The 12523-nt window shown below is 41.1% G+C and overlaps 1 protein-coding gene and 1 pseudogene across 7 annotated transcripts in view; both read left to right on the top strand.

Moving 5' to 3' along the window:
* GSTCD (glutathione S-transferase C-terminal domain containing) overlaps window positions 1-12523 on the top strand; it is a 145800-nt gene that overhangs the window by 59765 nt on the left and 73512 nt on the right. The gene's annotated exons all lie outside the window — the stretch shown is intronic.
* On the top strand, window positions 1927-10772 carry LOC116534460 (annotated as a pseudogene). The gene is made up of 2 exons (XR_004261727.1): window positions 1927-2638; window positions 9326-10772. The product of XR_004261727.1 is annotated as an L-lactate dehydrogenase A chain-like (transcript).

The following is a 12523-nucleotide window of genomic DNA, read 5'->3' as shown; positions in this document are numbered from 1 at the left end:
TGATGGGTTTCCTGAATACAGCACACCTATGGGTCTTGACTCTTTATCCAATTTGCCAGCCTGTGTCTTTTAATTGGGGCATTTAGCCCATTTACATTTACAGTTAATATTGTTGTATATGAATTTGATCCTCATTGTGATGTTAGCTAGTATTTTGCCTGTGAGTTGATGCAATTTTTTCATAGTGTCAGTGGTCTTTACAATTTGATATGTTTTTTGCAGTGGTTGGTACTGGTTTTCCTTTCTATATTTAGTGCTTCCTTCAGGAGTTCTCATAAGGCAGGCCTCGTGGTTAGAAAATCTCTCAGCAATTGCTTGTTCATAAAGGATTTTGTTTCTCCTTTGCTTATAAAGCTTAGTTTGGCTAGACATGACATTCTAGGTTGAAAGTTCTTTTCTTTAATGATGTTGAATATATGCCCCCACTTTCTTCTGGCTTGTAGGGTTTCTGTTGAGAGTCTGATGGGCTTCCCTTTGTTGAGTAACCTGATCTTTCTTTCTGGCTGCCCTTAGCATGTTTTCCTTCATTTCACCCCTGGTGAATGTGACAATCATGTACTTAGGGGTTACTCTTCTTGAGGAATATCTTTGTGGTGTTCTCTGTATTTCTTGGACTTGAATGTTGGCCTGCCTTGCTATGTTGGGAAAGTTCTCCTGGATAATAACCTGAGAAGTGTTTTCCATCTTGGTTTCATTTTCTCCATCGCTCTCAGGTACACTAATCAAACATAGGTTTGGTCTTTTTAGATAGTCCCATATTTCTTTGGGACTTTGTTCATTCCTTTTCATTCTTCTCTAATCTTGTCTTCACACTTTATTTCATTAGGTCAATCTTCAGTCTCTGATATCCTTTCTTCCACTTGATCCATTTGGCCATTGATACTTTTATATGCTACACAAAGTTCTTGTGCTGTGTTTTTCAGCTCCATCAGGTCATTTATGGCTTTCTCTAAACTTGTTATTCTAGTTAGCAATTCCGCTAACCTTTTTTGAGGTTCTTAGCTAGGGTTAGAACATGCTCCCTTAGGTCAGAGGAGTTTGTTATTATCCACCTTTTGAAGACTACTTCTGTCAATTTGTCACATTCTCTGAACACTTTTGTTCCCTTGCTGGAGAGGAGCTGTGATCCTTTGGAGAAGAAGTGCTCTGGGTTTTGGAATTTTCAGCCTTTCTGCACTGGCTTTTCCTCTTCTTCATGGATTTATCTATCTTTGGTCTTTGATGATGGTGACCTTTGGATGGGGTTTCTGTGTGAACATCCTTTTTGTTGATGTTGATGCTGTTTTTTCTGTTTGTCAGTTTTCCTTCTAACAGTAAGGCCACATGCCAGCCAGAGCTCTCTTATATGAGGTGTTTGTCGACCCCTGTTGGGAGGTGTCTCCCAGTCAGGAGGCATGGGGATCGGGGATCCACTTGAGGAGGCAGTCTGTCCCTTATCAGAGCTTGAGTCCTGTGGTGGGAGATCCACCACTCTCTGCAGAGCTGGCAGGCAGGAACGTTTAAGTCTGCTGAAACTGTGCCCACAGCCGCTCCTTCCCCCAGGTGTTCTGTCCCAGGGAGATGGAAGTTTTATTTATAAGCCCTTGACTGGGGATTCTTCCTTTCTTTAAGAGATGCCCTGCCCAGAGAGGAGAAGTCTAGAGAGGCAGTCTGACTACAGCGGGTTTGCTGCACTTTGGTGGGCTCCATCCAGTTCAATCTTGCTGGTGGCTTTGTTTACACTGGGAGGAGAAAACTGCCTACTCAAGCCTCAGTAATGGCGATGCCCTTCCCCCACCAAGCTTGAATGTCCCAGGTCGAGCTCAGACTGCTGTGCTGGCAGCGAGAATTTCAAGCCAGTGGATCTTAGCTTGCTGGGTCCTGTTGGGTGTGGGATCCGCTGAACTAGACCACTTGGCTCCCTGGTTTCAGCCCCCTTTCCAGGGGAGTGAACAGTTCTGTCTCACTGGCATTATGGGCATCACTCGGGCATGAAAAAATCTCCTGCAGCTAGCTCAGTGACTGCCCAAAGGGCCACCCTGTTTTGTACTTAAAATCCAGGGCCCTGGTGGCGTAGGCACCAGAGGGAATCTCTTGGTCTGCGGGTTGCGAAAACTGTGGGAAAAGCATAGTATCTAGACCAGAATACACCTTTCCTCACAGCACAGTCCCTCATGGCTTCCCTTGGCTAAGGGATTGAGTTTCCAACCTCTTATGCTTCGCAGGTGAGGCAGTGCCCCACCCTACTTCTGCTTACCCTCTGTGAGCTGCACCCACTGTCTAACCAGTCCCAGGGATATGACCCGAGCACCTCATTTGGAAATGCAGAAATAACCCGCCTTCTGCATTGATCTCACTGAGTGCTGCAGACCCAAGTTGTTCCTATTCAGCAATCTTGCCTGATGTTCCTTATATTCTTAAAGATTTCAACTTCAGGTGCTGGGGCAGCTGCCGCTGAGTCTGGATCTCGCTGCTGCGAGCCCCCAATGCCCGCCCAGTGTGCATTCATGGTTCCTTTTGGTTCCAAGTCCAAAATGGCAACTCTCAAGGATCAGCTGATTCATAATTTTCTAAAGGAAGAACAGATCCCCAGAATAAGATTACAGTTGTTGGGGTTGGTGTTGTTGGTATGGCCTGTGCCATCAGTATCTTATTTGTTGTTTTGTTTTGTTTTTTTGTTTGTTTGTTTTACTTTTATTTTATTGCATTTCAGGTTTTGGGGTACACGTGAAGAATGTGCAAGATTGTTGCATAGGTACACACGTGGCAGTGTGATTTGCTGCCTTCCTCCCCATCACCTATATCTGGTATTTCTCCCCATGTTATCTCTCCCCAACTCCCCACCCCCCACTGACTCTCCCCTATTTCCCCCCAACAGACCCCTGTGTCTAGTGCTCCCCTCCCTGTGTCCATGTGTTCTCATTGTTCAATACCTGCCTATGAGTGAGAACATGCGATATTTGATCTTCTGGTCTTGTGTCAGTTTGCTGAGAATGATGGTTTCCAGGTTCATCCATGTCCCTGCAAAGGACAAAATCTCATGATTTTTTATGGCTGCATAATATTCCATGGTGTATATGTGCCACATTTTCCCTGTCCAGTCTATCATCGATGGGCATTTGGGTTGGTTCCAAGTCCTTGCTGTTGTAAACAGTGCTGCAGTGAACATTTGTGTGCACGTGTCCTTATAGTAGAACGATTTATAATCCTTTGGATAAATACCCAGTAATGGCATTGCTGGGTCAAATGGAGTTTCTATTTCTAGGTCCTTGAGGAATCGCCACACTGTCTTCCACAATGGTTGAACTAATTTACACTCCCAAGAACAGTGTAAAAGTGTTCCTATTTCTCCACATCCTCTCCAGTATCTGTTGTCTGTAGATTTTTTAATGATCACCATTGTAACTGGTGTGAGATGGTATCTCAATGTAGTTTTGATTTGCATTTCTCTGATGACCAGTGATGATGAGCATTTTTTCATGTTTGTTGGCCTCATGTATGTCTTCTTTTGCAAAGTATTTGTTCATATCCTTTTCCCACTTTTGAATGGGCTTGTTTGCTTTTTTCTTGTAAATCTGTTTTAGTTCTTTGTAAATTCTGGATATCAGCCCTTTGTCAGATGGGTAAACTGCAAAAATTTTTTCCCATTCTGTTGGTTACCGATTCACTCTAATGACTGTTTCTTTTGCTGTGCAGAAGCTGTGGAGTTTGATTAGGTCCCATTTGTCTATTTTGGTTTTTGTTGCCAATGCTTTTGGTGTTTTGGTCATGAAGTCCTTGCCTACGCGTATGTCCTGAATGGTTTTGTCTAGATTTTCTTCTAGGGTTTTTATGGTGTTAGGTCTTACGTTTAAGTCTTTAATCCATCTGGAGTTAATTTTAGTGTAAGGTGTCAGGAAAGGGTCCACTTTCTGCTCTGTGCACATGGCTAGCCAGTTTTCCCAACACCATTTATTAAACAGGGAATCCTTTCCCCATTGCTTGTTTTTGTCATGTTTGTCAAAGATTGGATGGTTGTAGATATGTGGTGTTGCCTCCGAGACCTCTGTTCTGTTCCATTGGTCTATATCTCTGTTTTGGTACCAGTACCATGCTGTTTTGATTACTGTAGCCTTGTCGTATAGATTGAAGTTGGGTAGTGTGATGGCTCCCGCTTTGTTCTTTTTGCTTAGAATGGACCTGGCTATGCAGGCTCTCTTTTGGTTCCATATGAAGTTTAAGATGTTTTTTTCCAGTTCTGTGAAGAAGGTCATTGGTAGCTTGATGGGGATAGTGTTCAATCTGTAAATTACTTTGGGCAGTATGGCCATTTTCACAATATTGATTCTTCCTAACCATGAACATGGAATGTTTCTCCATCTGTTTGTGTCCTCTCTTACTCCGTTGAGCAGTGTCTTATAGTTCTCCTTGAAAAGGTCCTTTACTTTCCTTGTTAGTTGTATTCCTAGGTATTTTATTCTCTTTGTGGCAATTGTGAATGGCAGTTCGTTCTTGATTTGGCTCTCTTTAAGTCTGTTATTGGTGTATAGGAATGCATGTGATTTTTGCACATTGATTTTGTATCCTGAGACTTTGCTGAAGTTGCCTATCAGGTTCAGGAGATGTTGAGCTGAGACAATGGGATCTTCTAAATATACAATCATGTCGTCTGCAAATAGAGACAATTTGACTTTCTCCTTTCCTATTTGAATACGCTTTATTTCTTTTTCTTGCCTGATTGCTCTGGCCAGAACTTCCAGTACTATATTGAATAGGAGTGGTGAGAGAGGACATCCTTGTCTAGTGCCAGATTTCAAAGGGAATGCTTCCAGTTTTTGCCCATTCAGTATGATATTGGCTGTTGGTTTGTCATAAATAGCTTTTCTTATTTTGAGCTACGTTCCATCAATACCTAGCTTATTGAGGGTTTTTAGCATAAAGGGCTGATGAATTTTGTCAAAGGCCTTCTCTGCATCAAGTGAGATAATCATGTGGTTTTTGTCTTTGGTTCTGTTTATGTGGTGAATTACGTTTATGGACTTGCGTATGTTGAACCAGCCTTGCATCCCCGGGATGAAGCCTACTTGATCATGGTGGTTAAGCTTTTTGATGTGCTGTTGCAATCGGTTTGCCAGTATTTTATTGAAGATTTTTGCGTCTATGTTCATCATGGATATTGGCCTGAAGTTTTGTTTTCTTGTTGAGTCTCTGCCAGGTTTTGGTGTCAAGATGATGTTGGTCTCATAAAATGATTTGGGAAGGATTCCCTCTTTTTGGATTGTTTGGAATAGTTTCAAAAGGAATGGTACCAGCTCCTCTTTGTATATCTGGTAGAATTTGGCTGTGAAGCTGTCTGGACCTGGGCTTTTTTTGGTTGGTAGACTCTTACTTGCTGCCTCAACTTCAGACCTTGTTATGGCTCTGTTCAGGGTTTCGGCTTCTTCCTGGTTTAGGCTTGGGAGGAGGCTAATGTCTAGGAATTTATCCATTTCTTCCAGGTTTACTAGTTTATGTGCATAGAGTTGTTTGTAATAATCTCTGATGATGGTTTGAATTTCTGTGGAATCTGTGGTGATATCCCCTTTCTCATTTTTTATTGCATCAATTTGGTTATTTTCTCTTTTCTTTTTTATTAATCTGGCTAGTGGTCTGTCCATTTTGTTGATCTTTTCAAAAAAGCAGCTCCTGGATTTATTGATTTTTTTGAAGGGTTTTTTTGTGTCTCTATCTCCTTCAGTTCTGCTCTGATCTTAGCTATTTCTTGTCTTCTGCTAGGTTTTGAGTTTTTTTGATCTTGCTCCTCTAGCTTTTTCAATTTTGACGGTAGGGTGTCAATTTTAGATCTCTCCTTGCTTCTCATGTGGGCACTTATTGCTATATATTTTCCTCTAGAGACTGCTTAAATGTGTCCCGGTGACTCTGGTATGTTGTGTCTTCATTCTCTTTGGTTTCAAAGAACGTCTTTACTTCTGCCTTCATTTCTTTTTTTATCCAGTCAACATTCAAGAGCAAGTTGTTCAGTTTCCATGATGCTGTGCAGTTCTGAATTAGTTTTCGACTTCTGAGTTCTAACTTGATTGCACTGTGGTCTGAGAGGCTGTTTGTTATGATTTCCGTTCTTTTGCATTTGCTGAGGAGTGATTTACTCCCAATTATGTGGTCAGTTTTAGAGTAGGTGTGACGTGGTGCTGAGAAGAATGTATATTCTGTGGATTTGGGGTGGAGAGTTCTGTAAATGTCTATTAGGTTTGCTTGGTCCAGGTCTGAGTTCAAGTCCTGGATATCCTTGTCTGCTTGATCTGTCTAATATTGACAATGGGGTGTTAAAGTCTCCCACTATTATTGCGTGGGAGTGTAAGTCTCTTTGTAAGTCATTAAGAACTCGCCTTATGTATCTGGGTGCTCCTGTATTGGGTGCATATATATTTGGATCGTTAGCTCTTCTTGTTGCATTGATCCTTTTACCATTATGTAATGTCCTTCTTTGTCTCTTTTGATCTTTGTTGCTTTAAAGTCTATTGTATCAGAGAAGAGAATTGCAACTCCTGCTTTTTTTTGCTCTCCATTTGCTTGGTAAATCTTCCTCCATCCCTTTATTTTGAGCCTTTGTGTATCCTTGCATGTGAGATAGATTTCCTGGATACAGCACACTGATGGGTTTGGCTTTTTATCCAATTTGCCAGTCTGTGTCTTTTGATTGGGGCATTTAGTCCATTTTCATTTAGGGTTAATATTGTTATGTGTGAATTTGATACTGCATTTTTGGTGCTAACTGGCTGTTTTGCCCATTAGTTGATGCAGATTCTTCATTGTGTTGATGCTCTTTACCATTTGGCATGTTTTTGGAGTGGCTGGTACTGGTTGTTCCTTTCTATGTGTATAGCCTCTTTTAGGAACTCTTGTAAAGCAGGCTTGGTGGTGACGCAATCTCTGAGTACTTGCTTGTTTGCAACGGATTTTATTTTTCCTTCACTTATGAAGCTTAGTTTGGCTGGATTTGAGATTCTGGGTTGAAAGTTCTTTTCTTTAAGTATGTTGAATATTGGCCCCCACTCTCTTCTGGCTTGTACGGTTTCTGCTGAGAGATCTGCTATGAGTCTGATGGGCTTCCCTTTGTGGGTAACCCGACCTTTCTCTCTGGCTGCCCTTAGTATTTTCTCCTTCATTTCAACCCTGGTGAATCTGACGATTATGTGCTTGGGGTTGCTCTTTGTGAGGAATATCTTTGTGGTGTTCTCTGTATTTCCTGGACTTGAATATTGGCCTGCCTTGCTAGGTTGGGGAAGTTTTCCTGGATAATATCCTGAAGTGTATTTTCCAGCTTGGATTCTTTCTCTTCGTCGCATTCAGGTACACCTATCAAATGTAGATGAGGTCTTTTCACATAGTCCCACATTTCTTGGAGACTTTGTTCATTCCTTTTTACGCTTTTTTCTCTATTCTTGCCTTCTCATTTTATTTCATTGAGTTGATCTTCGACCTCTGATATCCTTTCTTCTGCTTGGTCAGTTCGGCTGTTGAAACTTGTGCATGCTTCGCGAAGTTCTCGTGTTGTGTTTTTCAGCTCTATCAGTTCACTTATATTCCTTTCTAATTTGTCCATTCTCGTTAGCGTTTCATCAAATCTTTTTCAACATTCTTAGTTTCTTTGTATTGGGTTAGAGCATGTTGTTTTAGTTCACAGAACTTTCTTACTACCCACCTTCTGAAGTCTGATTCTGTCATTTCATCACACTTGTTCTCCGTCAACCTTGTTCCCTTGCTGGTGAGGAGTTGTGATCCCTTGTAGGAGGAGAGGTGTTCTGATTTCGGGTGTTTTCATCCTTTTTGCGCTGGTTTCTTCCCATCTTTATGGATTAATCTGCCTGTCGTCTTTGTAGTTGCTGGCTTTCAGATTTGGTCTTTGTTTGGACGTTCTGTTTGTTGATGATGAAGTTATTTGTGTTTCTTAGTTCTAATAGTCTGGGCCCTCCGCTGTAGGACTGCTGAGGTCCACTCTCGGCCCTGCTTATCTGGGGATTGCCTGCAGCAGCTGCAAAACAATAAGGGTTGCTACCAGTTTCTTCTTCTGCTATCTTTGTCCCAGAAGGATACCCACCAAATGTCAGTCTGATCTCTCCTTTATGAGGTGACTCTTTGGATATACAGGGGTCAGTGAGCTGCTTGAGGAGACAGTCTGTCCTTTATAGGAACTCAAGTGCTGAGCTCTGAGCTCCTTTGTTCATTCAGAGCCTCTGGGCAGGTACGTTTAGGTCTGCTGCAGCAGAACCTATAAACCTCTTTTTGTTCCCAGATTCTCTGTCCCAGGGAGTTAGGGCTTTATTTATGAGTTTCCATTGTGCTGCTGCCTTTTTTTTTTTTTTTTTTTTTTTTTTTTTTTTTTTTTTTTTTTTTTTCAGGGCTGCCCTACCCAGCATGGAGGCAGCCTGGTCACTGTCTGCCTGCAGAGGCTTTGCTGAGCTGCTGTTGGCTCCACCCAGCTGCCATGTGAACTTCCCTGCAGTATTGTTTATATGGGTCTAGTTAGAACTGCCTTGGCAATGGTGGCCCACCTCTGTATTGGCTGACTCTCTCTGTAATAGCAGGTTGCCTTGGCAATGACAGGTTACCTTGGCAATGGCAGGCAGCCTCAGCAATGGCAGGTTGCCTTGGTAAGGGCTGGTGGCCTCAGCAATGGCGGACTACCTCCGTAGTGGTGAAGTACCTTGGTAATGGCGGACGCCCCTCCCCCACAAAGCTGGCCCGTCCTGGATTCAGCTGCGCTTGCTGTGAAACTCTCAATCCAGAGAGTTTTCTGACTGCTATTCTTTTGTGGGGGTGGGATCAGCCAAGCCTGATCACCTGGCTCCCTGCCTCAGAGCCTTTTTTTTTTTAAGCTGAACAGTCACCTCTATGCTAGTTGCATGTTGAAAAGGCACCGGGATATTTGTGATTTCCCATGCGGCGACTCACTGCGCAGGCTTAAACAGCAGTGCTGAGATTCGTGGCGCTTTTTTTGCCCAGGACTCTCCTGGCCTGGCTCCCTGTTCAGTCCGCTCTTTAATCAGATGAATGGGCGACTTCCCCGGTCTCCAATCACCAGCCAGAAGGACACCTGCACCAGTGTATTTTGTACGGAGAACCTCCGGCCGGGGCACCAACAAAGCAGCTGCATGGGGCAAAGCAGCCGCGCTGACCAAAAGAACCATGCCGGCCAAAACAGCCGTGCTGGCGACCTGTGGGGCTCCTCCGCCTGAGAATCTCCTGGTCCGTGGGCAATAAAATGCAGCTTCCACTCACCCTCTGTGCTTTCACTGGGAGCTGCAACTCTGAGCTGTTCCTAAAGGCCATCTTGGATCTCGTGCCTGCCATCAGTATCTTAATGAAGGACTTGGCAGATGAAGTTGCTCTTGTTGATGTCATGGAAGACAAATTGGAGGGAGAGATGATGGATCTCCAACATGGCAGCCTTTTCCTTAGAACATCAAAGATTGTTTCTAGCAAAGACTATAATGTAACTGCAAACTCCAAGCTGGTCGTTATCATGGATGGAGCACGTCAGCAAGAGATAGAAAGCTGTCTTAATTTGGTCCAACGTAACGTGAACATCTATAAATTCATCATTCCTAATGTTGTAAAATACCGAACTGCAAGTTGCTTATTGTTTCAAATCTAGTAGATATCTTGACCTATGTGGCTTGGAAGATAAGTGGCTTTCCCAAAAACTGTGTTATTGGAAGTGGTTGCAATCTGGATTCAGCCCGATTCCATTACCTGATGGGGAAAGGCTGAGAGTTCACCCATTAAGCTGTCATGGGTGTGTCCTTGGGGAACATGGAGATTCCAGTATGCCTCTATGGAATCGAGTGAATGTTGGTTGCTGGTGTCTCCCTGAAGACTCTGCACCAAGATTTAGGGACTGATAAGGAACAGTAGAAAGAGGTTCACAAGCAGGTGATTGAGAGTTCTTACGAGGCGATCAAACTCAAAAGCTACACATCCTGGGCCATTGAACTGTCTGTGGCAGATTTGGCAGAGATTATAACAAAGAATCTTAGGTGGGTGCACCCAATTTCCATCATGATTAAGGGTCTCTATGGAATAAAGGATGATGTCTTCCTTAATGTTCCTTGCATTTTGGGACAGAATGGAATCTCAGACGTTTTGAAGGTGATTCTGACTCCTGAGGAAGAGGCCAGTTTGAAGAAGAGTGCCGATACTCTTTGGAGGATCCAAAAAGAGCTGCAATTTTAAAGTCTTCTGATGTCATACCATTTCACTGTCTAGGCTACAACAGGATTTTAGTTAGAGGTTGTGCATATTGTCCTTTTTATCTGATCTGTGATTAAAGCAGTAATATTTTAAGTTGGAGTGGAAAAAACATCAATTCCAGAAGTTAGAAATAGGAATGTTAGAGTCCTACAGCTATATCCTGATGCTAGATGACACTAATCTTGTGTAGTCCTAAACTGGTTAGTGTGAAATAGTTCTGCCACTTCTGAGACACCACTGCCAATGCTGCACATGCTGTAGTTGCCCCTTGAGCCAGATGGATGTTTATCATGTGTTATGTAACTTCCTGGCTCCTTCACTGAACATGTCTAGTCCAACATTTTTTCCCAATAAGTCACATCCTGGCATTCAGTGTATAGATCCAATATTGCATGTCTTGTGCATAATTGTTCCACAGGATCTTATTTTGTGAACGATACAGATATGAGTAGTGTACATTATCCTATAATGTAAAAAGATCTACATATAAACAATGCAACCAACCATCCAAGTGTTACACCAACTAAAACCCCCAATAAACCTTGAATAATGAAAAAAAAAAAGATTTCATCTTGTCTTGATTTCCTCATCTGCAGGATAAGGAAACTGTTGAATAAGCTTTGTGGGGCTATCTGTCTCTACTATGCTGCAGTATGCTTTGGGGAGTCCCATTACTTTATAATTGCCCACCCATTTCCATTCTCTACCCCTCCAACTCAGTCTGTGATGGTTGTTGGATTATTCTTCATAATATAGAACCCTAATCACATTAAGCATCTGTTCAGGAATGGAAAATAATAAAATATTAATAGCTTTCTGTATGCAATGGGTGTTTTGTTAGTTACCATTTATTAAAAGCTGATTAAATAAATTCTACTTGCTAAACAAAAATTTATTGATACATTTTTATGTCTGGTACATTTTGGCAGCTAAAGATAGTGAATTGATTCAGTATTTATGCATATCACACTAGTAGGGAAATTAAAATTTTATAATTTTGTATTTAATCTTCTTAGCTGATATATATATGTGTGTATATGTATATACATATACACACATATATATATGTCATGTATGTATGCTTACCTTTCTGATATTTAATTTCCTTATATAGAAAGTAGATCCTCCAGGCATAATGCATTCTCAGAATTCCCAAAACCTCTTTGTCATTGCCAATCTGGAATGACTTTCCTCCCTTTATCACGTCTATTTATCTTTCAATATACAGCTTAGATATTAGATAGCAAGTCTTCCTTTCTCAACATCTTCCTTCTCTTTTTGTTGAACATTACGTTTTAACCTTGAACTATAATTTACTTAGGTTCACATTTTCCCCTCCATGAGACTGCTACATTTTGCTGGCAGGAAGTAATTTAAAAACATAAACTTTTGAGTCAAATAGACCAGACTCTGTCATTTACCAGTTATGCCTGCTTATGCAAGTTATTCCCTTTCTCTAAGTCTTGGTTTTCTCATCTGCAAAATGGGGATGTTAGTAATGACTTCTTATAGGGTAACAGTAAGAATTAAAGAAGACAATGTTTGTAACATACTTAGTACCATGCTTGTCACATTGGTAAGTGTTCAATAAATTCAAGGCATTTTTAATAACACCATTGTTTTATTATATAATTTTAATTATATTAACAATCCCTTTTACCCTGTGAACTCTTAGAAATCACTCAATGTTTTGGATGTAGCAAGTGTTTAATACTTATATTCAGGAGAACTTTAATGAATGTTGTTGAATAAAGGCTTATAGGAATTCAGAAAAGGGAATGATTAGTTCTGATTATTGAATTAAGGAAGCTTTATTGGAGTTGGCATTTGAACTTTTACGTCTGAATTATGATTTGACAGAAATGAGCAACGAAAAAACATTGGAAGCCAATGATATGCAATGCAATTTCAGAGAGAAGTGTTAGCTAAGTTTTACGTTAATAAAAAAACCTTAGTTCAAGCTCTTTATTCTTGATGGGTTGGTTTGTTTTATAAATGCATTTAAAGTGTTGGCATAGTAAGAATATAGTAAATATTAGCCGGTGTTTTAACAACCCATATATAGACTACATGTTAAATAACAAAAACTCACCTTGTACCTATAGTACATATGTGTCTTTCACAGTAGCTTGAGGGAGTTCTGTATGACAACATTTCGTTAATATTTTTGTTTGCAGTACTTGTTTAAAAGTAACAAAACATTTATTTTAAATATTGTTTATTTCAGCTATGTATTATTCTTCCTGTTTGTTCGAATTAGTGAGACAATATTTTGCAAATGGCTTTAAATTGTCAGATGGTAAGGATTATCATG

This window comes from Sapajus apella, unplaced genomic scaffold (genome assembly GCF_009761245.1).
Source record: "Sapajus apella isolate SASKATOON/1434 unplaced genomic scaffold, GSC_monkey_1.0 scaffold87, whole genome shotgun sequence".
In the NCBI taxonomy this organism is placed as follows: Eukaryota; Metazoa; Chordata; class Mammalia; order Primates; family Cebidae; genus Sapajus; species Sapajus apella.
Note: the sequence above shows the minus strand (reverse complement) of the source record. Positions and strands in the feature narration are given on the sequence as shown.